This window comes from Squalius cephalus, assembly GCF_949319135.1.
Source record: "Squalius cephalus genome assembly, chromosome: 12".
Lineage (NCBI taxonomy): Eukaryota > Metazoa > Chordata > Actinopteri > Cypriniformes > Leuciscidae > Squalius > Squalius cephalus.
The window spans coordinates 10,492,813-10,508,753 of record NC_137133.1 but is presented as its reverse complement, the minus strand read 5'-3'; the positions used below and the strand labels follow the sequence as shown (position 1 = coordinate 10,508,753).

At 34.4% G+C, this 15,941-nt stretch overlaps 1 protein-coding gene across 3 annotated transcripts in view; it reads left to right on the top strand.

The window, feature by feature from the left end:
- Positions 1-3,491: 3,491 nt before the first annotated feature.
- clocka (clock circadian regulator a) overlaps positions 3,492-15,941 on the top strand; it is a 63,835-nt gene continuing 51,385 nt past the window's right edge. For all 3 annotated transcript variants that reach the window (XM_079888322.1, XM_079888321.1, XM_079888320.1), the window contains exons 1-2: positions 3,492-3,614; positions 14,835-14,938. The gene's annotated coding sequence lies outside the window, so the exon portion shown is untranslated. The remainder of the gene's footprint in view (positions 3,615-14,834; positions 14,939-15,941) is intronic.

Here is a 15,941-nt window from a genome sequence, read left to right as displayed (position 1 = left end):
ATCTTATAATGAACCACTTTCTCCAACCTGCATTTTAAGTGTTGTTTAATTTGCAGTATTTACCTGACTGTAACCCATACATGTACAATCAAGATTATAAAGGAAAACAATTCTAGTGTTTTTAATTTCATTTTGTGCATGGTTGTATTTGCAAAATTAAATGATTAAACACGGCTAAAACAATAACTGAAACTAATTGTATTCTGCCCTATGGACCCTTATAAAAAAGAAGTGTGCTTAATTGCATCGAATGTGCACTTAGTGTACTTCAAATCTTAAAAGGTAAGTTTTTTTTTTTTTTTTGCAGATTAGATCATAATTATGAAATTAAAGGCCACTTAAGTGTACTTAAAGAGCATACACTTTGTAGAAATGTTCAATTAAAAGTTTTACTTCAAAGTACATTTCAAATCATTGTGTTTTAATCATGTTTGACGTACTTTAAATAAAGTACACTTCACTGTAAAAAAAAAATACATGATCAATATGTAATGACAACATGTTTTTACAGTACTTTAACTCGTCAAAAATAAGTTAAGCCATTTAAACTATTTTATTTTGAAATGGCTTACAAGTTTGTGTTGATTTGATGTCTTGACTAACTTGTAAAGTAACTACTTGATTATAATTTTAACTGTAGTGTGTTGTTCATCATTACATTTAAAGTTAATACATTTTCATTATTACAAATGTGTAATTACAAACATATTTATATATGACACAATTTTCAATAGAAATTGAAGAAATTGACATTGAAGTATTTCAGTTTACCATAATGCTTGTCATTCAGCACTTTAACCATATTTCAAAGACAATTGAAGTAGGCTAATTATGAAATTTCTTATAAAGTAGGCTACTACTTAAGTGGGTCAAAAAGAAGAAAACAAAAACATTCATATTAAACATATGCTCTTTTAAAAAAAATCAATTTAATTAACATGTTAATGTCCAAAAACATTACATTCAGTTCGCACTTAAGTAGCCTATTCTTTAATGTATTTTTTAAGTAGGCCTATGCAAAATTGTACTTCTTCCACAGAAAAATAATAAAAGCATGATTAAAAGATTACAGATAATTTCTAAGTGAGAGTTCAACTATTCAATCAAGTATTCAATCAAATCAAGACAACCTCACTTTAAGTTCAATATAATGAATTTAATATGATAACAGCACCACCGTGTGGTTATTTTGTCACTGCATTATAGTGGCTCGATGTCTGAAGCTTAGTTTGCGCCACTGGGTGTCACGAGATCTCCACTCATTGAAACCGTGCGTGACAAACAGTCAGATCGTTTTTTTTATTTTTTATTAAAAGAAATATTATATTTTCATTTTCCGTCATGAAAAAGTAGTGGGCTAAACAAGTTGATGTCTATCGTTACTATTTACATCAATACCTAATAATCAGCCTATTGCTTAACACACGTTTAGCATAGCCATTTTAAATCAGGTGTTTTCATCTTTTAGATGCCATGGACCCCAAAATATGATCATCCTCAAGTGAGGGCCCCTATTTAAAAGGCGTCCACCTTTTATAAACACCCAATTTACATAGCTTATATATATATATATATATATATATATATATATATATATATATATATATATATATGTATGTAAATATAAAATGATTTATATTAATCATTTTTATTTATTTTAATCAAATTAAACATATTTAATAGATTAATAACTAATACTTTTTAAACACTTTTTAAAAATTGAATCACGTTTTTATTTATTTATTTTAATATTAATCATCTTAATATTTATTTATTTACCTCTCTAGACTTTTCCACGGACCCCCTGTCACTCATTTAAATAATAATTAGCAGAAAAAAAAGAGAAAAAGAACCTTGTGCAAATCATAAGCCGATACATTTTTTCTTTTACCATAAATAATATCATTGTATGGTCTACATCATGTTGAGTTAGATTTAAACATGAACAGTCAGACTCTAATTTCCACACGTCTGTGTGTGCTGCTCTCGACCCCACTGATTTGTATGTCACTGAAGCATTTACATGTTTTCACTAAGAAAATTAGAATAGGCCTACTATGGATTTAATGCAAATCAAGTAAAGGTTTTTAAATCTTTAAAACAACAACATAGAAATTGCCTAGGTTCTCGTTTAAAACGAGCAATAGGCCAATTATAATTAATATATAATTGTACCTGGCTTCCATTAACAGCTCCGCAGCATGTCGCGCACTCGCATCATCTTTCTATTGGACAAGACAAATGTCATTCAATACGTCATGCACTAAAATTTTCGCGCGCGCTGTGCCACATTCAAGATTGGTTGACGTGCGTATTTGACCTAATTGGCATACGGCCAAGAGAGAGAGAGCGACACATGTGGGCCAAAGATTAGGAACGTTTGTATAACATAAAAATTCACACCAACTCACAATCATTAAAAGATAGCAAGGTATTGTCTTTTTGAAATAACTGCAATTTTAAAACCGCTACGGAAGCAGTGAAATGTTGGCTAATAACTTCAAACAAACAGAAAGGCTAAACCGCTGCATGCATTTCGTGAAAGACCAAGCAATCGCTAAAATGATTTCAGATGATTGATAGGCAAATATGTCAAGCATTTTAGTGATACATTTCGTGTATACATTTTATAGTTGATTCTTACAAAGACTGATTCATTTTTTCTCATTTTTTAAAATTTTTTATTTAGCCTATTTATGGGATTTCTTATATGTTAGAGCTCTTTTCTTCACTTTAAAACTCTTAAAAATTCTTTAAAAATTATTAGTAGGATATAAAAAATATTAGGATTTTTTTTCCAACTTTATTTATGGTTTGATCTTGTCAAATGTTAAAATGTGTGTGTGTGTGTATATATATATATATATATATATATATATATATATATATATAGGTTGCCAAAACCTAAAATGCATGATCAAATCTTAGTGTTTATATTTTCTGGTTTTCCCAGTTGTGCCTATTTCTATTATTTATTTATTTAAACTATTAAATGTTTCATTTTTATTATTTCTATAAAGGTGGAGTTTTATCCTTTCTTTATCTGTTATAAATAGCTTAAGGCGTTTTAGGCACATGATCTGCTTGGCTACATATTTTATTATTTAATTCCTTTGGCGCTAATTAACCTTTCTGTTTATTGTTTATGAAATGTCGGTTGCATGTTCCCAGTTGTACCTATTTTTAATATATATATATAGATTTTTTTTTTATTTTTTTATTTAATGTATGCAATGTATTTTTTAATTCGTGTATTTGTCGTAATTTCAATACAGAGTTTCTCCTTTCTCTGGGATTCGTTTTGGGAACTCCCCATGATCTGCTATATTTCTATATTTAATTTCCTTCCTGAATTACCTGTCCGATTCTTGTTTATGAATTGTATTCTAACCTATACAATGACAAGTAATTAAAAAACTCGCATACAAACTCGAAGCCAGGTCTTGCTGTGTGTTGCCAGGTTGTGTGGGATTCAGCTCTGGTCGTACTGCGCATGCGCGTGGGAAGCCTAGGGTAGGCCCTGCTGTTTTTCTAACTCTAGTTCAATCCTACACTGCCGTCTCAACCAAAACAAGGCGCAAGAAAATCCCCCTCCTGGACGGCAAATAACCGAGGTAAGGGCACAAGCGGGTTTGAAAGATAGCATTATTTTGAGAAGGAGCAGTGGAGTTCTAGTGTCTTATTCGTGTCGGATTTGTTTCAAGCGTACTTGCGGTGAAAATACGGTGATGTGTTTTTTAATGCTTGCCTGGGAAGAATCCGAAGGCCCGGTGACCCACATTTGTTCTACCCTAGTGAGACAAGGGGAGTGTACGATGTTGCGCTGCCAAATGTTCGCAACCGATTTAAAGCCCGGACACCTCTTATGCATCGCATGATTTAGTCCCTGCAGACGCTTTATCTCTGTGGTTTCGCATTTTTAAACTTTGCTACTATATTTATCAGTTATGCACGCATAACCCCTGTTTATACTGATGATGACGCGCATTTGTCAGACTGTAAACTCGCGCTTCTCCAGGTCATATTTTAATCTGAATTTCAATGAACAAATTGATCAAATAACTCGCTCTGAACGGTTAAATGAGTATTTAATTAATCGTGAATCTGCTGTTTATAGTAGTACCATGCAGCCGGACGCTTTCGCTGGGATTGCGACTCTGAGGATGGGAATTAAATCCAATTTAAGCTGACCATTTTATCGTGGCTCTAGCAGAGCAACCTGTAGCGAGCTCGGCTGAATATATATATCCTTTTAGTAACCACAGCGTGGAATAACATTAACCAGCCACACACAGGATTAGTTAACATCTCGGAGATTTCGCTATTTATTTCAGCCTAGCATGTCGTTCGACTGTTTAACTATCATGCGTCCGGGGAGTGAAGCGACAAAAAACGGAAGATAGTACCGGTAATTAATTGCATTGATTTAAACTGGTCGTAGTGCACATTTTGCGTGCATGTTTCTGTTAGGGCTTTGAGTTTTACGAGAATAAAAAGGTCAAATTTACATATCCACTGACAGCATGCAAGAGGTGTTTCGGTTTCTATGTGAAGGTGAATTAGGGTTATTTGGTTATTTAGGCTATCTCTAATGGACGGTAACATACTGGAACTGATTACCCCCGTTTCATTTTATATTTGGTGTATGACATGTCTATAAGCGAATGTAATTGTTGTGACATAAAAGCGCCTTGCTGTGTGCCATAACGGCGCGTGCCTAAATGTCTAAAATGTTGTCTTGGTTGCCAGCTGTCTAACGTTAGATTTTGTCTATTTCACCTATTTCCGCTCACAACTCTCACTAATGAACTGATTAATGATTTTTAAATTGAATTAAGCGTTTTCGACTTCCTCAGTTGTAATGTCTGTCATAGGCTACACGTTGATTGTGACGTCGTGAAATTAAGTCTTAGTTCTTGAATATTAATTAGGTAGGCTAATGCACAAAATGTATGCAATTGTAATGTAAAACAAAAAATTGCAGTTATGATATATAAATAAATAGTGATGTATTAAACAGGGTCAGTAGCAGAATATTTGCACGTTGCTATTAAAATTAGATATTGCATTAAGTTTATAGGATGAGGGGGTTATTCCTAATGTTATGTGACAGTGCAAATGCCCAGAAATGCATTTCTTAATTTAGTTGCTTTTTTTTCTAATTTAGTAATTTAGAATTTTTTTTTTTTTTTTTTTTTGTCACTTCTTTCCCATATTTCCCACTGTTGGTCCTGGGATTTTGTAGATCACTGGATACATCCATGGCTCAGCATTTAAAGACAAAATATGATTTATTGACCATTTTCCCTTTGAGTTCAAGAGGTTTGATGTTCTAATACTTCCTTATTTAACTTTTTATTTTAATAAATCAAAAGTGCCACTGTATGTCAGTGTTTATCATGAGCAATGTTAAAAATTGCATATTGCATCTGGATTTTAATATAAGATGTATATCCCACCTGGCACTGTTAATTGCGCCTTTGTTTTTAGGTTAGCTCTGGATATGGCGTGTTAGTTTATCACCCGGCATTTCTTATCTAAAAAGCTTGTGTGTACACGTGAGTTATGAATAACACTCTGTAAATAAATGCAACGACCACATGATCCCAATAAAAAGAATCCCAGAAAACAGGTTGTTTTTCACCTTCACAATGTTGTTCAACAGTCATTCACTTTAAGACTGTGGTGGAGAAAGTGTTTTTCTTTGGTGTTATTTTCATGGTGGTGGCACGTTATTCCCCTTATTGCACCTTAGTAACCAAGCATACTACAATTATTACTGTCATGAGAAATTCATATTGGATCTCCTTCAAACTGTGTAAGAAATGTATTTGTTATGCCAGTGGTGGCTAATACCAAGCAGTTTCATTCTTGTAACTATTGTGTTTTGTGTGAAACTATGGGATGTTTTTTTTTTAAGCGATGCCTTGTTGTTATGCTATTGAGAAAATCAAAAACCTGCTTACTATGACCTTTTCAGTGACTTTGTGGTTTATTTAATTTGTTTGTACTGTATATCCCCATTGTAAGAACCTTTACATTTTTCTAACTAGTCAGTAATTGAACTGGTCATGAAGTTGGTGTCAATGAGCGCATTCAGGAACAAGTCTGCAATGACACCGCAGCAAAGTCATGCCCATCTGACTTAACAGGTTTGGCCGATATTACTTTTGGCAGCATGTGCAAATCTATTATAACCTTGCACATTACTTTTATCATCTGCAAGTGTGTTCGCTTTGGCTGAATTGCTAGTTTACAAAACCAAAACCAGTCTGTGTAAGGTCAAGAATATTAACAAGAAATAAATGAGGTGTGTGTGTGTTTTATGTTTAGTAAATAAACTGTAATTTAGGAAGGAAAGGCAGGAGGGCACAGGAGGTGCAGGTCACTGAGTGCATAATTTGCTGATATTAGTACTGTGGTTTTCAAGGATTCAAAGTGGTCTTTGAGGTGATTGGCTTACAAAAAAAAAAAGACCCAATAAGCAGCAAGATTGAGTTGATCAACTCATAACGAATTGAAGGGATCATTTACCCAATAATAAAAAAAAAAAAAAAAAAAGAAAATATTGTCATCATTTACATACCCTTGTGTCGTTCCAAATCTGTATGAAGTTCTTTTTTCTGTGAAATACAAAAGAAGATATTTTGAGAAACTGCAGTTGTTTTGTCCGTATATGGAAGTCAGTTGTGACCAAAACTGTTTGGTTACCGACAATCTTCAAAATATTTCCTTTTATATTCCACAGAAGAAAGTATACAGGTTTGGAACAAGTGAATAATGATAAAATATATTTTTGGGGGGGTAAACTATCCCTTTAACTGATTGTGTTAACAATAATGTTGTGTTGAGGCCGTCAGTGATTGTATAAGTCGTGTACTACTTAAAATGTTTTATCTGAGGTGAATTCCTCACAGAATTCCTCAAAATGGTCTTCTAAAGTTTGAGAGCTGGTCTAGAACGATAGAAATCATTCACCATTCTTGATTATGTTTATACAAGTCTGAAGAGGTAACTTGTAATCAAACCTAATTATTTAAAAAAATATATATTAGTGTATAATTTGGCCTAAATGAAAGTCAAAAATGTTTGTTTATTAAAGAAGAAAATTACATTGAGAGCACTTCACAAGTGGAAGTTTTGATCAGAATCATTTCTGTCACTCATTATGAGACTTTGAAATCTCATTAGGTAGTCCTGTGCACAATGGCGATCAAAGTTTTCCTGTTGCATTATTGTTATAAATGCCCCCCAAATCATAGTTAATGTTTAGCTTTTGTGAGTAAGTCTTTATAATACAGGGAAAATTGTTATGGGTGATGAACTCTGTGGTTTGGGATATGGAGCCTGGGCATAAAAGCAACCATTGTTGTAGCAGAAGTAAACCAAAGCCATCCATACGGAGTGGTCAGTGTGCCCTGGCAGGACTCTTAAAGCCTTGTTGTTCTGGTCAGTTGGTCTTGAGGCCAGGGTCATGCTTTCTGACGTCTAAGGAATATCTCATTGGTTAAATGTTCACACGTAAGGAATAATCTACAAACTGTTGTCTAAAACACTCTTGGGATATCATGTGATTTGATTTTTTTTTAAATCACGGTTTCCACAAAAAATATTACGCAGCAGCTTTCAGCATTGATGATAAGAAATGTTTCTTGAAATCACTGGAATAAATTAAGGTTTAAAATGCATTTAAATACAAAAAAAACAAAAAAACAACAAAAAAAAACAGTTAGGCCTATTTAAAATTGTAATAAGGAGTTCTGTATTTCTGATCAAATAAATGCACCCTTGATGAGTATGAGAGACTTCTCTCAAAAACATTTTTAATAAAAAATCTTACCGACCCTTACCGAATATAATATCTAGATAGTTTATCTAGTGAGATGCTGTGGTTTAATTTCTCTTTTCCAAACCTGAAACATTAGTTCCTTAAAAATATAATCTTCTGGCCACCCAACAAGAGAACAATAACAGATCTTGATTAACCTATTTGATCTGCAAAGATACCTTATTGTACTCGGAAGGCCTTACAGAATACGCAGCCGTGACACAATACCTTTCTGATCTTGTCAGCTCTATTCAAACACACGATTCAGGCATTTGGTTAAATGTTTACGGAGCTGTTTATATCTGGACAGCATGTGTTCAGTAATAAAATAAGTATAGGGAATGTATCAGATTTGATTAACATTAAATTAACATTAGTTTATCATTAGGTATCATAAACTAGTAATGCACAATGTATTACTGCATTTTTAAAATATGTTAATTTTAATTGTTCTTTAATTTTTTTATATATATTGATATTCTTTTATAATTTGTAATATTTTTTATTCATGTTTGTTCTTAATACATTCATGTTTTCAAAAAAAATTCAGAAATAAATAATTTTTACCTTCTTGAATTTCTGTTTATAGAGTAAATATACCTAATTTGATCATGTAGAAATCAAAACTCAATGTTGAAAATGTTCACCCTTTCATATAAGTCATCACCTTTGTTTCTATAGCTCTATAAAATACAGATTGTTTCAAAGCAGCTCTTACAAGCCAATAGTGTCATTAGTCAGCTCTGTTCAATAACTGTGGGGCAACCAATGGCAATAATAACATTACATATTTTATGTTTTTTCTAGGGCTGTCAAACGATTAATCGCGATTAATCGCATCCAAAATAAAAGTTTGTGTTTACATAATATATGTGTGTGTATGGAGTATAATTATTTTCTATATATAAATACACACACATGCATATATATTTAAGAAAAATGTGTTATTTATATATAAAATATTTATATATAATATAAATTATATATAAAATAAATATATATACACAGTATATACATGCAAATATTTCTTAAATATATACATGCATGTGTGTGTATTTATATATAGAAAATAATTATACACCATACACACACATATATTATGTAAAAACAAACTTTTATTTTGGATGCCATTAATCGCGATTAATCGTTTGACAGCCCTAGTTTTTTCCCCTCTCTTTTCTGTCTTTATCTTCATGTCTTTAGTCTTTGTTCCTAAACTTACCTTGAAGCTTTTTTCTCTTTTTGCCTTCAGTTTATTTATAGTCGGATTTGTTTGTGTACTTTGGCCACTTGTTAACATTGTCAATTGTGTTGTATTATGGACATTTTTAAAACCATATGCTTGTGAGGTCATTAACTGGCAGCTCTCAGATGTTTGGTTTTCTTTTTGGGAATGATTTTGGGTCAAGAGGCCTTCTGAGCTCTTGTTCTCTAGCATGCCCGCCATTTCATAAGACTCTCTGAGATTGTCTTTCCTGCAGTGCCAACCAAATTACATTTACTTCAGCCCACATAGATGCCAAACCCTCAAAGAAAAATTTACTTTCCATTTACAGATATTCAAATGTTTAGTGCCCATGTCCTATCAACTTGTGTCAGTCAGAGAGCGAGGGGAATGATAGTTTCCATTCAGCTTTTTGTGTTTTGATGACATGTGATAGTAATGCAGGAGGCTTGTTTTCCGTACTGCTTCCCATTCCCTGGCAGATGATGAGTTTAATTTCCGATCTGTTCAGAAAAGTAAAATTTCCACTCGCACTGTAATTTTATTGGGTGGTCCAGGGCAGTCTTTTCCACTATTATCCTACATTTCTCTCTCTGTGCTTTAAGGGATAAAACTGGAGTCGATATCGGTTCAGTTTGGCTGTCTCGGGGGACGCTAGGACCCGATGCTGGGCACCAACCTTGTGTCCAGAGGGACATGTGACTGCATTGTGGGAGAGTGGGTTGGAGTGATGAGTCCTTTTGGATGCCCAGAGCTCTAAACATCCACCCACTCCACCAAACCCGCATGTATGCATGCCTCCATCTGCTCGCTCTGCGTTTCACATCGGACTCTGCTTCAGAAGACTGTGTTGTGTGTAAGATCAGAAGCATGTTATGCTTAAAGGCACCATGAAATCACAATTCTTATTTTTTATGGAATATTGCAGTATTTAATATAAATGATTTATCCATGCAAATCATTATTTATTTTTAATTCATGTCCCCTCGTAATCTGTAACCAAAATTACTTCTATGTTTATTGGCATGTTTACAACCTGCCACTCACATGAGATCACAACAATAGCAAACGACAATGATCCAATCAATTCCCGATGGATGAAACCAAGTCCCGCCCTACATTTTTTTTCTTGTTCTAGAAGTTGTTTTCATATACGTCACAGGAGGGAAAAGGGCTAACTTTTGTTTCATGCCAATTTAAATGTTGACAATTAAGCCAGTTTTGTTTAAAAGTTGCGATGTAATTGAAGTAGCGATAAATCCTTTCTTTCGTATTGTGACGGACATCTGAGTGAAACGGATTATTGAAAAGAAAAAAAGAGTTTGGCTGGGACACTTCATCAATTGTTGATGAAGCCGGGGACACACTTAAGGCCGATTATGAATGTAATTTGATACGTCTGATCATGCCCAAACGCGCGGAGTCATAGACAGTTGCGTTCAGTCGGTGTTCACAGTCAGCGTTTAAAACCTGCCCCAGTCGTTGAAAAGTCTGTAAGTGTGATTAGTTCAGTCTTAGAATGATTCTGCTAGTCGGTTAGTGTGTCCCCGGCATTAGATGGAGGCAGATCTGAATGCGAGCTTGCAGTTGATTGTAAGATAGGCAGGTTTATGTGGCCAAACTGTGTGTCATAGTCTGTCAATGATTTCTTACTTTTTAATTTTATATCTTGGTTACATTTGAATTATCATCTTGCCAATGGCTCAATAAAGCAGTTCTATCTTTGCCATTCTGAATTTGATGTATGACTGGTTTTTTGGTTCCCTATAAGCAGTTGTTTGAATTATCAGATGCATGGAGTTGAATGCTGTAAACCAGTTGGCAAGGATCCATCACACAAAGCCTATATGCTTGTAAATCAAAGATGGCATATTGCAGAGGAATATGAGTCATGTTTTTATCCATTTGGGTCATTGTTGGTTTCCCAGCTAGGGTTTGGCTTTTTGTCATTTGAAGACAAACATTTTTTTTTGATTATGGGAATATTGCAAGCATTTAGCTTTCACACATTTTGATGTTAGGAATTCATGAGCTGAAAATGAATTGCGAATTACTTCCCTGTTTCTGTGAAGCTTAATTGCTGTGTGAGTGTAAACATGAGTTAAACCTGGGTCCATATAATAGCAGTGTGGTTATTAGCAAAGTCTTTAATTCAAAATTCACTTAAAAAGATATAAGTCGACTAGATGTTTACATTTTCAGTCAAATCAAGTTTATTTGAATGGAGCTTTTCAAAATATAGCTTTTAAAGCAGCTTTACAGAAATGTATGTCTCATTGTTTCTTAAGGCCCTAGTGAATAGCTTTAAACAATTTTTATTGACCGCTTTCACAGTAGTTGCTAAGCTATTGCTAATGTGTTCACAGAGGTTTCCTAGGCCATACATCTTGTTACAGTGTTGCTAGGTGGTTTCTGAGGTGTTGCGAGTGGTTGCTGGATAGTCACTAATTATGACTAAATGGCAAAAGGCCTGGTCTACATCGATTTTTTTCCTGGTCAAGAAATGCCTACTTTAAAGATCAAACAAACAGTTCTTTTTTACATGGGGTGTCTTCTAAAATGGATTGTACCACAATAATTGATGGGCATGGGGGGAAAACCGTAAATAATAGCACAGTTATTATCTGGTGTTTTTAGTGTCTCAGAGCAACTCTGTTCGCAGCACATGCTGCTTCAAGCAAACTCATCTCTGCATCTGCTCTGAGTTTGGGTCGCTTTGGAACACAACATGTTCCAACTATCTTTCTATAATTGTAATGCGAAGCGCTTTTAAACCTGCTATTGTCAACAAAAGAGAAACTTTAAAGGCTAATTCATACTGCATTGATGCCGGCCAACGGCAATGGAGATGTTTGTCGGATCAGTGTGTTACCCCTGTCTGCGTCAGTTGCCATTTGTCGGCGCCTGTTTTTGATAAACTCGAAATCTTTAATTAAAAAAGTTAACTTCCCCTCCACCTCAAAATGATGTTCTCTTCATGATGTTCTCTTCATGATGATGTTCTCTCGGCGGAGTTTGGGACTAAATATTCGCCACAACTGAACTGACTGCTAACCCGCATTTAGATCTGCCTTCATAGTTAGCAACACCCAACTTACTGCTATCCAATAAATTCCAGAAGGACGAAATCCCGCCCTACATTATTTTTCTTGCGTTTTTGGGAAATGTCCTGCCCCTCCATAACTGCAAGTGTAAATATTGAGGATGACGTCAATTTCAAACCAATTCAAGCCCGATTCAGACCCTGACAATGTTAACGAACAAGAGGATCATCCAGAACGGATTTCATGCACAGACTTTGCAAGCACTACAAGGTGCAAGCACTACAAGGTAATACAAACCTCAATCGGTAAAAAAAAACATGGTTAATTTTCCTAAGGAGCGGTGAGCCATCTTACAAAAACGAGAGCTTACAAAAGCAACAGAAAACAAGCTGTTCTCCATTAAATGTGCAGCACACAGATAAACGGTGGGGTTATAATGTTCAGAAACGGTGTTTTAAATAAGTTCTAACCACTCTAAGTTTGTTAGCCTTAGGAAGGTCAAACAAATGAGTTTTGGAAATGTTGTGGAAAAAGCAGTAGTAGCAGTTTCCATTACCCTTCAAATTGCGCAAATTGAAATTGCGAATTGAAAATACGCTCAATGGAAACACGTCAATTTCACAAAAACTCCCATTTATCGCAAAAAAGTTTTTACGCTCACATGAGGTGGTTTTTCAGGCAATTCGAAAAAGAAATATTTTGCAAAACTGCAATGGAAACAGTTTTTGCGCATTTACAGGTCACCTGACTTAGAAGGCGTGGTGTGTTTGGACAGAATACGAGACGAGAGTTCTTTATTGAATTCATAAAAGACGGAAGAATGACAGAAATACTGGATTCTAAACCTCAAAGAAATGCCACAATCAAGACCTCGAAGCAGAAATGAGTGAGAAACACCCAGAAACACTTCATATGTGCCGCTCACAGACACAGTATAAGAGTCTTTCCTTGCCATTAATGCTTGGATAACACGCCTACGTTTCCTTCCATTAATAATAATAATGTCTAGTGCGGTACGTGGCTGTGATATATATAAACCTACCAACGTCCGTTGCCATGATTTTTGGAATGACTTATCGCGAGAGCAAAAAATGACGTTTTAGTCGCATAACATCGGTTAATGGAAACGCGTCATTTCGCAATAGTTTTTTATCGATATTTAGAAAAAATCACAAAAGTTTTGCGCGAATCTTTAATGGACACGTACCTAGTGTCTCTTTGATATGGCCACAACACAGTGTCTTCTCTAATGCAGCTCAACCAGGCCTCGTCCCCCTTTTTGCTTATTCTGTGGGTGGGGATTATTTAAATGAGTACCATTGTGACTTCATAAGATCCAGAAAAATCGCATTGTAGCCCAAACAAGTCGTTTGTTGTAGTTCCTGGAAAGTGGATTCTGTTAAATAAAATATCTCCCTTTGGAGTGGACTTTGATCTTTGTAACCTTGCAGATCTTTTTATGCTCAAACAGCAACATTACAGACTAGCTAAAGTTTAAAAAGTGAAAAAGCATGATAGGACAGCTTTAATGGCTCCCTGCTGTTTTCCACCAAAATAAAAGTTAGATGGTTTAATGTTTGAAATTTGTAAGAAATTAAGATAGCCATAAATATTTTATTTTACAGTAGTACTGTAAAGTATTATTATTATTATTATTATTATATTTGTTATTTTGTAGTGAAATATGACAATAATAAACTTTCTCATTTAAATTTTTTTCAATTATTATTATATAGTCGTGATAGTCTCAGTTATTGAGACATAATCACACATTTTTTGTCCAAATTGTGCAGCCCTACAAACAAGCACAGCAAACCTGGAGGTTTTTTTTGTTTTTTTTTTATCTCATTTTAAACCATAATAATTTTTTTATCAGAAAAATCACAATTAGATTTTTGCCTTGTTAACTTGTTAGTAAGTGCTTCAAACAAAACTCTGATGCCACTAATTTGGTAATCTGGCAAATTTAGTGATTATTTCATCCTCAAAAGTGCTGATTGTGTAAACCAGTTCAATTTACTCTCACCTTTTTTCTGTCCTTGTTACCGTCTCCCTAGGACAAATGGATTTTGTTGTAGTATTCGGATAAAAACTGAAAAAGGAATAAATGTACTTGGGGGTGAACCTGATCCTTCTGTTTTACCAGCCAGTTGTCAGCTCTTGTTCTTCAGCGCTAAGAATTCCCTTTTGGGTTGGACTCAATTTATGTTTAGAGGCAAAAGGAGTAACAGCAAGATGTTTGCATGGAGGGACAGTAATTTCTCAGTGCAACGGGAGCCTCATGATTTGTGTGTGTGTGTATGTGTGAAGACTCAGAATGACCCAGATGTTTTAGTTGTGATTTCATCTCTAATCAGAACCTCTGGGACGTGTGGAGAAGCTAGCGGGTGGACGCAGAACTTTTCTTAGAACTAGACACAAGGTCTGTTCACTTACACAGCAGCACACCGCATATATAACCCGTGACCTGGTTTGTTGATATTTCGCTGCAGAATAATAGTCAGCAAATTGTGATAGGACGCATTTAAATATTCTTAAAGCTAACATTCACAAACACCCAAATTCTCACAGAGAGTGTTCTGTGGTTAAAGTTACATGCATTCAAACAGTTTTTTTTTGTTCTTTTTGCTGTTGATATAGTCATTTATTTCTAAATGTCAGAATAAGGTAGTGGATACACCTGATGTAAGCTCACCTTAAGGAAAGAGTGCGTAACAATTTATTTTTGCCTTTGCAGGGTTGGATTGCCATTGCCATTGGATTGGAGTTACTTTGTTTGGAATTAAAACGCTCAATGACAATCTACAAGAACCCTTCTGCAACTTTTCCAACCTAAAGAAGGTAAGGTGGAAAATGGTGAAATATTCTTTTAAAAACAGTTTGACAGTCCCCAATTGAAGATTTGAAAGATAATTCAAAGACATTTGTTGTTTTTGGCCATTGCATCACGTCCATGGTATGTTAGAAAGAGTTCACGTGTCCTGTGTGAATGGCTTCTTAGTCATTTTGTGCTACCTTTATTTTGTTATTATGATATGACGGGCTGTGTGCTTATGATAGTGTTGTGATTTTCATGTTGACTGCACTCCAATATTGCTAAGGGTCTGACTCACTTAATAGCTTAATACCCTGCGAGCCCCAGAGATGAAACTACAAAAGGCTGAACTGGAGATGGAGCATATAGCGTTGATTTGAAAGGAGGATGTATTATTCGGTTAGATATACACAGTTCGGCTTTGAACGAGAATGGCAACCATTCTTTAACTGAAGTGAAGAGCAAAAGAGTTTTATTTTTAATTTGTGATTAATCTAGTTAATTTTTTTTAATCGATTGACAGCACTAATATGCTGCAAACAGTTGCTTAATATTTTTGTGGAAACCCTGATCTTTTTAAGGATACTTTAATGAACATTTAATAGAAAGCTAAAAAGAACAGCATTTATCTGAAATATGAATCTTTTGTAACAATGTTAAAGTCTTTACTGTCACATTTGACCAATGTAATGCATTCTTGCTGTATAAAAATATGAATCACTTGAAAAAGAAATCATACTGCACTGAAAAAAACAATAAGTAAAATTTACTTAATTGTTATTTGGCAAGTTTTTGCATGCATATGTTTTAAGTAAATTTCACATATGGAATTAAGTACTCTACTTAAAACTCTACTTTTAACTATAAACTATAAACTCTACTTAACTAAGTTAAGTGAACGTAACAAAGAAAATAAGTAATTTTAACCTGGCTAGTAAAATGTTGAGTAATATGAGTATAATAATAATTGAGTATAAATGATAAAACAGTGTAAATACAGCTAGAAAACAGTGAAAAATCAACCTCATT